Raw genomic sequence first — 13,894 nt, forward strand, 5'->3', positions numbered from 1 at the left:
GCCCCCCCCCCCCCCCCCACACACACACATACTTTTTAATTTTTTAAAAAATTTTGAGACAGGGTCTTGCTAAATTGCTTAGGGCATCACTAAGTTGCTGAGGCTGACTTTGAACTTGTGCTCCTCATGCCTCAGCCTCCCAAGCTGTTGAGATCACAGACATGCGCCACCACCCCCAGCTCAGATGTGACATGTTGGAAACATTTTTTATTCCTTTTGCTTCTTACCTCCCATATCCAACAGGTCCCCAAGTCCTGGCAGCTGAACTTGACAACATAACCAGAATTTCCCCCCCTATTCCATTCACACTCCTACTAGATTTATATTTCTAAAACACATCGCTGATGATGTCATCTTGCTGAAAAGCTTCATCTGTATGCAGAGACAAATCTCTCTTTCTGTCCTCAAGACTTGTTGCCGCCATCACCCACACCAGTGTTCCTTTCACCAGGAGGACCACACTGCTGCTCGGAGGCTGTTCTCCCTCTCCCTGTTTCTAGGCCTTTGCTTCTGCCTTTCCAGGACTCCCTGATCTTCTAGTCCTTGTCTCCCACCTATCAGAATCTCACTCTTTCTTTAGACACAGCTTAAAATCTTCCTCCTTCACAAAGCCCTGCCTGACCTCCCAGCTGAACAGAACCAGTCCCACTTGTCCTGAGCATCCTCACCACTCTTCTTCTGGGACAGAGAATAGATAAACCTAACACTAAAAGGATTTCTCCAGTATCTACTTTTCCCTAGAATTTGGGCCTAAGGATGGGTCTACAGGAGGTACACAATGGGTACAATCATTTGTCTCTCTGCAGTATCTAGAATCTTTCATGACTATGATTAGTGTTAAATATCTCTCCAATGAATTAAATTAAACTGCCACTTTCACTAGGCTTAGTGGCTTGAGTCAGAGTCAGATGACCTGCGTCAGAAGGAAGATGCACTTACGTGATTACGTACTGCCCCTTGATTTCTTGTTAAAAATGTGTTTCTCTGTTACAGTTACAAGTGGTAAGCCCAGGAGGATATTCCCGCCAGAATATCTAATTCAACCTTGTCCCTCCTGTTCTACCCAGTGCCAGGGCCAAAGTTGCCACCCTTAAGTTACTATTATTTTTATCCCTACTATAAAACAGGACTAGAATCCCAAAGAAAAGCATCCAACATACGCCTACTGATCTCCTTCAGGAGATTTTGATTCAAAACTCCAAGGGCCTCCAGAGACAATATCCCTTTTCATGGCCCTCACCTGAAAAGCAAGAATTTCCACAGCAATTGCTCTGAAGTCTCAGGTGGAGTCCTCCTCAGAGAGCTACCTGCATAATAGACATCATCTGAGAACATCTATGGTTGGAACACTGTACTTCTTTTTTAAATGTGTTAAGTATTGAGCAAACAGCACAGTGACATGTTGGAACACAAAATTCAAATTCAGAAGGTTGGAGGTCTTATCCCAGGCCCTTTCTTAACAGAGATGTGCTCTTTGGCAAATTACTTGACCCCACTAGCCCTTAGTTATCTCATCTTTAAATTAAGAATAATAATACCTACCCTGCCTAACCCATAATAATACCTACTCTGCAACCCAGAGTTATAATGAGATAAAATGAGGCAATGTTTATAGACACACTTTGAAAATATAAGCACTGTATAAATGAGTCTATTATTAATAACACCATTAAGTACTGTTGCTGCTGATCACCATCAGCATGCCTGACTACTAGTTCTAATGTATGACTCCTTCAAAGAGGAAACTTCTTCCTGGGCAGAATAGCCCTATCTGAACCCCTCAGTGCTGGGAGCAAATTACTTCTTCCCAAGGATGAAGACAAAGTGCCACCAGGAAGGGGTTCTGTGCATGTTAAACATGGGCAATGAGAAACAATTAAAGATGCAGAAACATTATGAATATTTTTCCTCCCGTTAAGACTAGGAGTGGTTGACAACAGGCAAGAAAATACACTGTCCTAGTCCCTTTCAAGTTCTGCTCAGAAGAATTTGCATTTCAATAATAAAGTGATAATGTCAAGTTATTCACAGCATTTCAAAGCTTTCTCTTGCACACCTGGCTAGAGGATCTGCTGGAGAACTAAAGGCAGCCATTTTCTAACAGTAAAGGCAATTATGTTGTCCTTTTTATTCTTGGGAACGGATATGTTTGGGCAATATTAACAGGTCTTGTGTTCTGGGCATGACAAAATCTGAAACGAAAGCTCCACCCTCCGAGATATCCCTGGAGAATTAATTAATCAGCATATTCAACATGTTGAACTTCCCTTCATCACAAATGAGAGGAAACACCTTGTAGATAAAAGATGACTTTTTAATGGAAAACTTTTCCCTGTTCTCTGAACATCCCTTTAAAAAAAAAGAAAAGTATCCAGAATGTTAACCTTTTCTCTTAGCTCTGTGAAACTCCCCTGTTCTTTCTATTGACACTTCTTCCCTAGGCAAACCAGGAGCATCAGGCAGTGTAACTTTATTTCCACAAATAAATAAAGCCATACTGCATGCAGTGGGACAACGACTTTGAAAATGATTTTAGATAATCACTACCTAGAACACAGTACAGCAAATATTACAAATCAATTTCATTTTGGTAATTTCTCATTAAGATACCTACAGATGGGTAAGTCTAATTGTAAAAGCTAAGCATTTATAATTCATAAGCACAAATTATGCTAAACTAGATGGGCTATATGCTATTAGGATTTTGTGTAAGTTACAAAAGGATTGTTCATACATTGTTCACACAGAAATTTAATTCGTAAGTTGGCATTTATATATTATATCCAACTTTTATTAGACTCTGTAGTTAAAAGTTGAATGTAAATAGCGCATTAACATTTATAATTCAACATCTTGAGGTCTGTTCTGAAATTATGGCACAGGGAAAAGTACTTTTCACCAAAAGTAGGAGCCAATCCTCTCCAGGGTCAACAATATTCCCTGGCTGTTATGTTTAGCACTCAGTGAAAGTACTTTGGGGCAAAGGAAAAGATACTTGGTCCACTGCTCCCAGCATATAGCTTGCTTTTATTCAAAAGAACTGGGGTGCCATACAAAATCTATTCGGTCTTCAGAAGCAAAGACCTTGAACCCAGCTAGGAGCCAGTAAAAAACAGCAATTTTGATGAGTAGATTTCTTTAAAATTAAAAATGGTTCCTCTAAAGAGTCAAAGACTCCACATCACTTGTAAATTTCAGTTATTCCTCAAGTGGCATTTCACTCTTTATCTGACCATTCTGAAAATGAAGCAGAATCACACTTTTTCATTATAATGAGAACCTAGCATGGTTTGCATGGCAAGATAATGCAGGCATGTTCATGTCATTGTTGTCTGAGAATGTTCCCTCTAAATACAGCCTCCAAAGCACTGATGCCCTGCAGGCACAAAAGAAAATCTATAATCAGAAATCATTAATTAAGGTTACTTTAAGTCCACATTGTACTTGACTGACATCCACACAAAAAGTAATGCTTACTTTTCTAAAAACTACATGTGCAATATTATGTCTAACTGGATACCCAAGAGTAATTGCAATCTAAATTCACCAAAATTTCTTCTTTTAACAACAACAGAAAAAGTTTTGATCTTTGTCTCACTGTTCTCCTCCACTCCATATCTATCTGTCTGTCTGTCTCTCTCTTCTTTTCAACAGCTAACTCAGGAAATATAGCAAAAAGAGAAGGAACTATTTCTTATCCTGAAAATAATCAGGGGTCCATTATACTGAATTTACAAATGCACATTTTCTTGGCTTCTGGGAGACCATGAGGGGAGGTGGGGAAGGGCTGGGGGAGAATTGCAGCCTATAGCTAAGCCAGACCACATGATCAAAAACTGCTGTGACACTTTAAAGTGTTTCTCCACAAGGAATTCCGGTGCCCAGAAGCCTGGTGAAGCCAGTAGCAATTAAGGCCACGTTATCCTTTTAATTTACTTCACATTATTGGCCTCTAAAATCAATCATTTAGTGTGGTTTGGTATAGGAGGGGTCTATATAATAGGCACGTGCATTAAAAATGCTTGTTGATCTTACACAAAAATTTTGGCAGGCCAGGTCTGGGGAAATTTAAAACGACTGCTTTTTTGAAGCTCACTTTGAAATAAAAAACTAGTCATTTTCTAGTAAAAAACAAAAAGTGGCTAATTTTCTAGATTAGTCCCATTTGTAATGAATTCAAAAGTTTTCTTCTTCTGAATGTGCCTAGATACTCACTTGATGCCTTGCAAGTTCTGAATTCAGCACTATTTGCTTCAAGTGTGAGATTATTTTATGTTTTAATCTACAAATAATTAAATTGCTTGGCTTAGACTAGTAGGAGTCCTTGAAAGTCCACTTGAGAAACGGGAACTAAAACAATAAGAAGTTTACTGGTATCTGTTACACAGGCCAAATTTACCTAACAAAAGCAAGCTGTGTCCCTCATCACACATGAAGCACATAAATCACTGGAGTGTGTGTAGCACTCTTCTCTCGTAGCACTTTGCTCCCCAAATCTTTCCTTGACTGAGTCACACAATACATACCCAACCGGAAAGCTTTTCCTAGTCATCCCTGGAGTTAAAACTCAAAAAAAAGCAAAATATTAAAATTCTTAAAGTAATGAAAATTGTTTATACACTCAAGAGCTGACAAAGCAGCTACAGTCCCAAATGTGTTATCTTTTTTTTTTTGCAAAATACAGTAAAATGGTCTCTAGTTCCTCCTTACAGAGGAACCTAAAAACTAAAGGTTAAACCTGAAGTAAAACTCTAAATGTTTACATTGTCAAAACAAAACAACACACAACACTGATGATGTCATTTTATTTATTTAGCCATTTGCAGAGCCAAAACCAAATTATGAAGCTGAAATTTTGAGCAAAGTCATGAATGCCCTCTTTTACCTCTACATTTATGTATAACCCTTAATGAAGAATTCACACCCCTTTGCTTTCTTGTTGAAAGATGAAAGTGACATCAGCTCCTGGACCGTAATTTCTTTTCACCAGCAATACTGAGTAAGAGGCAAATCCTGGAGTAAATATCAGCTGGATGTGCACATAACAAGGTCCAGGGAGACACTCTCAGAAGTTGTCTCTTTTAATCCAACACTGAATTATATGAGAAGCCGTTTTCAGTTCTTTCTGAGCACAATTGCCAAAATAACTGCAAAGCTTGCAAGCCCTAGTGTGTCTGAAACCCTTCCCCAGACACCCCAACTCAATCTGAGGCACTGAAACTATGGCAACCGAATAAGAAAGCAGCCTCCATGATTAATAGATGAAGATCCCAGCGACAGTGTCTAGCTGGGACCATCATTCATGATGCGAGCAGAATTAGCACAGAATCCATCTCGCAAACCATTAACAAGTATTCTTATAAAAATCAACTCCACGGCCATTCTGCTGCACATACTCGAGAGTTTAGAATGCTGTAAACAATTGGGTTGCTATTTATCGCTTACTATGCAGGGATGAGAATGTTCTTAGTAACTCAGATGCTCACAGATTTAGAATAGTAAAAAGCTGAATAGAAAGAACGGTTTCCACCTGGGCATTTGAGGCCTAAGAACAAATGCATTCAAAAACCAAAATATGTGAATGAAAGTCATGTGGTTCTCCGAGGTAGAAAGGAGGAGGGACAGTTGTCGGGTTGTTTTGAGTGTGTTCTGTGGAATACAATTTTTCATAAAGCATTCCATTTTCAGGAAAGGAACATTTCCATTCATCAGCTCAATCAGTATTCTCTCAGTTTCCTCATTCAAGGACAGTAGGAGTCTGGGGGAGGGGTGGGGAAGCACTGGAGGTGCTGCAATATTAATGAAAAGATTGAATACTCTCCTTAAGAATCACCAATAGGAAAAAGGAAAGAAGAGCCCAGCACAGACAGCTCATCTATAAAGTTCCCACATAACATTAAACAAGAATTAATACATTCCTAATTTCTTCTCAGTCCCTCCCTAAAAGGTTTATTTTCCAATAGCATGTTTTCATTGGGCTCAATGCCAGCTCCTATCCTGTTCTATGCATGCCTCAAATAAATTGTGGCCAAAGGGTGGTCTTAGAGAAATGAGAGAATTGAAGGCCAGGAGGATAATTTAAAAAGCATCAATTTTAGAGTCCCTTCTGTTAAAATTTTCAAATTGGTATGAATTCTTTGAATTACATTTTCTGTAGATGGCAATTATAGGTTAGCTGGAAACCACTAGAAAGTGCCTAGTCATATTAAAGGAAAGTCCCAGGTCAAAAGGCTGCACCTAAATGGAAATACCTATTACTTAACGATACTTTCAAAGCAAGTCAACACTCTGGCTGTTTGGGAGGATCCAGTCCTTCAGTCTTTGGGCCACACTCATGGCTGATTTATTTCAGTCTCTTTACATCCCCTTTCCAAATACAGGATTTGAGAAATTCTTTTTCCCCCCCTGGATGATAATAACTGTAATTCTAAGCTATGAAGGGATTCCTAGAAGACACAGGGGCAGCAGGAGTCCTCAGGGATTTGTGGTGATAATATCAATTTATGTCTCTGCTGTGCCTTTTATAAGCCAGATTTTTCTTACCAACAAAGACTTGTATGAATCCAGGTTCAGGTTCTGTAGCAGGGTATCAGTCAGTATAGCAGCACTGTCTCTACTCTGGTCAGATAGGGTCAGTCCTACCTTGCTTTTGTTTGCAGACTCATTGCTCTTCCAAGCTGACTTCAAGCATGACCAGGAAGGAGTGACCAGGCTGCTGCACAGCCACTCAGAAGACCTTTTTGCAGAAATTCTGGTCATTACCTCCTGGAAGAGGCTAGTGGGAGCAAAGCTTTTCTCCTGCAAATTTTCGACTTGGGAATTCAATTCATCCCTGAAGAGTCTGCTCTCAACTCTCAGGTTCTAAATGTAAGTGCAGATTGTGTATTTTATTTTTGAGTGTTATTAAATAATAGTTATAATTTAAAAAACAACAACAACAACAACTATCCTTTAGGCTCTCATTTGACATGAAGACCTGAGCAGCTTACTATTGTTTTATTTATAATAGTTTTTTTTTTCTCCTTTCCATGTTTTGGGTGTGATATTTAACTTCCAAAGTTAGGAAAAGGACATTACTCCTCTTCCCCTGCAACTGATCTGTTCACACGCTTTTTGGCTGAAACCCATGACACCATTAGTGGGCTTACGGTGTGTATGCTCATTTCTAGTCCAAAGGTTGTTTCCTCTGCATCATCTCTTTATATTACAGATCCATTTCCTTATGTACTTTTCCCCACAAAACACTCTGCTTTTATAAAATCCATTCTCTGGGCATTTTCCAGTGACTCAAATAAAAATAACACCTTATTTTAAATGGGTACTTGTTGTGTGCCAAACATTGTGCTGTGCAGTTTATGGATGCTATCACATTTTTTTCTTCAGCAACCATAACATTATCATCATACTAGCAATTTACACATGGAAACTGTGGCGGGAAAGTTACAGAACTAGTTCAAAGTTTGTTTGTAAATGGCAAAAAGGGGGAGGGAGGGGGAATAAGCAGACAACTCCAAGTGTTCCTGCCAGAAAACTATTGCCTCCAGAGTTATCCACTACATTTCCTCTGACAGTCCCTCCACATTAATGAACTTCACCCCACCAAACCTAGTGCATTTGCCCTTTTTTATGGCAAAGATCAAAACTTCCCTCCAGTACTCCTGGTTCACCCTGATGTGTCTGCTCGACATTTATGATTACATTGACATATATGATTTCAGAACTTAACTGGACAAAACAATTCTCTTACTTTTTTTTTTAAACAATGCCTGGCCGGGTGCCACTCCCATGACCTTGCCCAATTTAATGGTTATATTTAATGCAACCTTTATTTGACGTGGATGACATTCTGATTAATACAGTTGCTGCCCACAATCTATGTGGATTAAGCATTTTCAATGAATTCAAGAATATTATTTAATTTCATAATGTGGTTTACATTAAAACTACAACAATTGCAACTACTCAACAGAATACAGTCTTTATAATGTAGCAGATGATGAAGTGGGGTCTTCTTATGACCAGAGTCCAGGGTGGGAAGGGCAGTTAGCATCAAACTTTCCAAATTTCCAGAGTACATGTTATATTTCATCAAATACATTCACATTTGTGCTTCTTCCTGATATCCTACATAGTAAAAAGAATAGGTTTACTATTCACAAATTTTATTAAAAATAATGCAGTCTCAGTGGCTGATCCAAGGAACTAAGAATCTGGAACTCAAATTTTCTGAATCCAAGTACAGAGTCTTTGACAAGTTATATGCGTTAACAGGCATAACTACATTCTCCTACAAGAAAATGAAAATGTAAAACTATTGACAAACTCCAAAAATGCCAGAAGTTTCTGTGGCCAGCAGTTAAAATGCAGAACAAATGAGGCCAGGGTCAAAAGCTCCACCCCATAAATGCTGGCAGTCTCCTTAGCTCTATTTCTTGGCAAGTTGCTTTTACCTAACTCAGCCCTTCTTCAGCTACAACCAGGTGCCTCACAGATGTGTGCTTTTAGCCATAGAAGGGGACTGGGTGAGATTGTGGGAACGAATAGGCGCCAATCCATCACCAAGACTAGAAAAACAACATACAGGTGAATGTCTCACTCATGGTACATGAGACATCATGCCTATGGAATGGAAGTCAGGAAGGGTCCTGAGTGCAGATTATGTGGGGCTCAAAGGCCACAGGAGGGATTTAGGCTTTTACTAGAATAAGATGGGAAAAGTATCTCAGCTGAGAAGTCATCTGATTTAGCTGACCTGAAAAAAACAAAAACAAAAAAACAAAACAAAACAAAAAAAAATACTGCTATGCTGAGTAAAGTTGATAGGAGCCAAGAACAGAAGCAGGGAGACTAGCTGGGACTTTGGCACAGTAACCTACAAAAGAGGACCGTGACTTGGCCAACGTGTTAAGTCAGTGATGTGGATGACCTGGAGGAAGTCAGTGAGCATTCTGAAGGTGGAGCTACCATGGATGCAGATGTGAGAGAGAGGAGTCAAGGGTAATTCTTTAGTTCTGAGGCCTGAGCAACTCAAAGAATGGAATTGCTATAATAGAGATTATGAGAAAAGCTTTTTTGAACATATAAAGTTTGAGATGTCTATTGAGTCCCAGTAAACACTGGCAATTTGCAAGCTCCAGGTTAGAGGTGTAGGTTGAAAAGATTTTTTGAAAATCATCATAAAGTAGTGATAGTTATATATGATACTCTCCATTAGTGCAATTAGAAGTATTCCAATAAAAAAGTTTTGCAAGAGAGCTCATCTATTTCACAAAGCAAGATACCCTTGTGTATATACTGTACTGTAATAGTCCCATGCTGAGAAGTAGTCCTGAATCCCTTCTCCCCTTGAGGTTTGTGGGTATGACATCTTATTTGCCCATTTCAAAGGGATTAAATGCCTCCCTCCCTTCCCTACCTTACCATATCCCCAAGAGACAATCATGTGGTTACTAGCAGAGAATAGCTCAGTTGCTCTTGCAGCACATTTAAAGGCAGATGAGAAAAGCCTTCACTCTGAAATAGGCTTGGCTCCAAGTGAGTGGGGGGCACTGATTTTGGAGGTCACTGCAGAATACGTCAAGGCTTCCCCTTTCCCTGGCAGCACAAATGCAGCTGCCATGACACAGAGCTCTTAAGAAAATATGTTAAGGAACACCCACTCTGGGACTAGGACATTAAATTGTCTAAATGTGTGTGTGTGGGGGGGGGGCAGGGAATAGTGCAGAGTTAGGCTTTACACTGAAGCAAATGGCAGATGCCTAATTAAAGCATTCGCAATTAGTTTGGCTTGTTCTGGGATTCCTTCCTACAAACAAATAAGATGGGAGAATATATTAGCTCTTGGCAATCTAGTTCTAAAAAAACTTTGGGTCCCATCATCACTCTTTTATACTGCCCCCAAAAGAGCTAATCCACTATATATCCCATGTGTGTGTGTGTGTGTGTGTGTATGTAATGTTTTCCCTGTTCAAAACAATATTTTTCTTCATTTCATATAGGTGTACAATTACCCATTTACTTTTAAACCACAAGTACTTATTTTAAATTTAACACAAGTTTTTAAACTTGGATCTCTTATTTTTATGCAGTGAAGAAGATAACCATCTTCCTAAATCTCACTATCCTGATTCAACACACTCAAACTCACTGATGCAATATTACATGCCCACTTGAGAAGTAAATGCTATTTTTTTAATAATGGGGAAAAGCATTCACTACACATGGAAAGGTATGTGTTTGTGTGCAAAGAGTTGCACTTATTACCACTTTGCAATAACCACATAGTTGAAGGTAGATTCTTTTTTCCACTATAGCAAAAATAAACAGGTCTACTCTAAATGGAATGAACTATGTGTGACTATTTCATTCATTCATTTAACATTTAATTGACTTTTCTATACCATGTCTTATGAGTTTTTACCCAATTTTAACTTAAGTATTTGTCCAATAAGTATATTCTGCAGATGGTTCCTGAGATAATGATTTGAAGGTTTAATGTTTACTTTTGTGGATTATATGCATTATTGAGAATATGACACATTTCTAAAGGGTGATAGTTGCAAAACATAACACATAGGAAAGACTGTTACTCCTAAATATAGTAAATAAAAGCATAAAATAGAAAGCTTATTTAATCAAGATGAAAAGACTCATAACAAAAAAACAAGGTGTTAAATTTCATGTTTACTTTTTTTCTGCTTTAGACTGTCTTACAAAGCACCTCAGTTAAGTGTATCTAAAAACACGGAGAGGGGATTAGTCAAGATCACATTAAAGTTATCTATAAACTAGAATGGGTAAACCAAACTCAAAGAGCTAGTCCAATTATTTTCAACAGATAGTTTAGGTTAATAGGTGGAGACACAGTTCTGTCACTATATTTAAGGTTAGATTAATAATTAACTTTGGTGCCTTGGATAGTTTAATCACAAAGACTAAACACAGAATCGTTTTTTAAAAATACAGAAAATGCTTGAAATCTTGACTTCTGCTAGCCATTTGAGTCAAGTGTGAGAAAGTGAAAAAAAGTATAGGGTATTTCAATTCAGAATTGAACCAGGCATCTTTATTTTTAGGAAAAAAGTTAAATAAAGAATTAACGTATCTGTAACCATTAATCTTCCCCTGCCATCACAGTAGCAGAATGTAGACTTAATGCCCAAGATGTAAGTCCGCGGCAGAGGGTGGGGGTGGAGGGGAGCAAGGGAAGACAGACAATTATCAGGATTAAAGAAAAGCAAGGCAAAGGCACTCAACCTTTCTACCCAGGAAAAACTTAAAAACCAGCGCTGGGGGGCATTAAATAGCTTTTCTGAGACCTGCTGACAGAATACTGTAACTGGCTTAAATGGCTTTTCACACACAAGGCAAAGAAAGTTAACGTACAGGTAGTATAGATGTGTGTGTGTGTGTGTGTGTGTGTGTCCGCGCGCGCGCGCCAGTGTTTTTAACCTTTCCTTAACAACTCGATTTCCATCAAGAGTAAACAAGGAGCGATCCCTGGGTGGCTGTGCTTGGCCTCCGCACTCCCCAGTCACCTTTCTCCCTTTGGATCAACCCGGAACGGCGGGCAGGGCAGCCTACTGCGATACAGGATGGAGACTGCCGCTGAAAATGCTTGCCCTGGCTGTGCAGACAGCGCCTCCAATCTCTTGTTCCTCCCCTGCTCCACACACACCTGGCTCTCTGCTCCGCTCCTCCCCAGACATTCGGAGGCTGAAATACCGGGCGCTGGTCACAGGAGGCTCGGGATGCTGCGCTTGGAAATGACCACTCGCTCGCCAGCCAGCGAGCCCATGCCAGTGTCCACACGCACCCTAACACCAGCCTCTTCCAATATGGTAACCCCAGCATCCCATGTTTTACCCCTGTACACTACTCCCACCCCCACCCAACCCTTCCCCGACTGCTTGAGAGACTGGTCCAGCAAGTGCCGCGCGGGCCGGGAGGCGCCACTCTTCTACCGTGCCGGCACCTAGTTTTTAGCCTCATCCGGGTTGTCCACACAATTCCCTCTGGGTCTGGTTTCCCACAGACTCAGCACGCTGAGCCCTAGTCCTGTTATGCCCGCAGCCCTTGGCTTTCAGAGAAACTTTCCAGAAGTGCCTGATCCAGTGACCCCGCGCTGTAAAAGGGGAGGAGGCGCAGGGAATAGGGGCGGTGAGTGAACAGGAAAGACATCAGAGTCAGGTTTCCTTTCCCGAAACCCTCAAGTCCGGGACAGCTCCCTGGCTCCCTCCGTGCTGTTCAGGTGGTGAGAGTAGGGAGGAGACCTCAGGATCCTGCTTTGTACCATATACCATAGTGGAGAACTGAGAAAAACGTGGAGAATAAGGAAAAAAAAGACTCTTCGCACATTAATAGGGTCAGGCTGGGTGGGTGGGCACTGCCTGCTTTGATCCCGAGCGTCCGACTGCCCCAGAGGCAGCGCTGCAGAGTTGGGACAGCCACAAACCGGGGCCTGAGCAGAGTCCTTGTCTGGGTGGCAGGCACAGGGCTATCACTAGTCGTGTCTCCCCCACTTCCCCCTCCAGGGATACCTCCTTTCTAGGGAGGGACCACACAGATCTTGGAAGAGGGGGCAGCAGGGGCCAGGCTCAGCCTGTGGGGCTCTGTGCTTGAGGGAGACACAGCAGCGACGAACTGTATCCTCGCAGCTCGGGTGGGAGCTGAGGCGGGGGACAGGACCTAGGGCGGGGGCGCCGAGGCACATAGAGAGGCCGCTCCAGGGCACTTATTCGAGCAAACAAAGCCCGGAACCTCTGGTGCCAGAGGCCTCTGGAGAGGGGATCTCACCAAGAAGCAAGGCGCGTGGGTACCCAGGGCCATTACAAGTTTCCCGCACTCCACAGAGCCCAGCCCAGACCCAGCGCTGACAACAAAAGATTCTCTTCGCTTCCCCCACGGTCTCCACAGAACCTCTTCTCCCACCCCAGAACCTAAACCTGTCACTGGACGAAAACAACGCTGTTCTACCCAACCGCCTCTAGCCCTCGAGGGCAAAATCCTTTCCTCTCCCCTTTTCCTGCATTCAACACTAGGTCTGGGTGCTTCCGAGAGTCCCACCCTCCCGGGTTCACTCTGCCTGCTGCTGGCCGGAGAGTGAGAACTAGCCTCCAGTCCCGCACACATACCCCTGGCCCGGGCAGCCATACCCCGGGTCGCTGTCTGGGGCGGCGCCGGGCGTGTGCGCTAAGCGGGTGGGGAAGCTCTCTACAAGGAGCACGACGGTCTCTGGGGCACTGGGATGAGATGAGCTGCAGCCTGGGCTCAGGGCTGCTTCCCCAGGACCGGGCAACGCTCGGGAGACAGAGACAGAAGACGAAATAAGCTCAGGCACCACAAAGCCCACAGAGCGCACGGGTGATAGCCCCGGGACCCTTAGGCTGGAACCCAGTGGTTCAGAGGTGGGGCGCGCAGGGACGCCCGGGCCGTACCTTTTCGGTGCATCGACGAGCAGGCAGCCAGGGCTCGGAAGGAACTGGTACAGAGTGTATCCCATTTAGTAATCCATTATCGAGAAGATCTCTCCGGGCCTCGAGCTGCGCTCTTTCGTTCGCAAGCCTTTGTCATTCCTACATGTGTGCTTGTCTCTTTTGGGGCAACAGTCGTGAAGACTACTTTCTGGGATACAAGCGAGCTGTGATCATCTCCAATGAAAGGCGGGGAAGGGGAGATCAAGAAAGAAGCCAAATATTTTTAAAAAATTAAAAGAAAATAAAAGAAAGAAAGAAAGAAGAAGAAGAACCAACAAGGACGAGGGTAAATGTTCAAGAAACTCTTCTCCAAATCCAAATTCCACTTGGATTCCACTCCGGTGAGTCCCCTTGGTGGTGTCTGCGCCGATTAACAAGTCATTTCAGGACGGGGGGCGGGGTGGGGGCTGGGGCAAGGG

The 13,894-nt window shown here is 42.1% G+C and overlaps 1 protein-coding gene across 3 annotated transcripts in view; it reads right to left on the reverse strand.

Moving 5' to 3' along the window:
• Sema6a (semaphorin 6A) overlaps positions 1-13,888 on the reverse strand; it is a 127,801-nt gene extending 113,913 nt beyond the window's left edge. For all 3 annotated transcript variants that reach the window (XM_048792282.1, XM_015488607.2, XM_048792281.1), the window contains exon 1: positions 13,437-13,888. The gene's annotated coding sequence lies outside the window, so the exon portion shown is untranslated. The remainder of the gene's footprint in view (positions 1-13,436) is intronic.
• Positions 13,889-13,894: the final 6 nt, after the last annotated feature.

The sequence above is a fragment of the Marmota marmota genome, unplaced genomic scaffold (genome assembly GCF_001458135.2).
Source record: "Marmota marmota marmota unplaced genomic scaffold, marMar, whole genome shotgun sequence".
NCBI classification, from domain to species: Eukaryota; Metazoa; Chordata; class Mammalia; order Rodentia; family Sciuridae; genus Marmota; species Marmota marmota.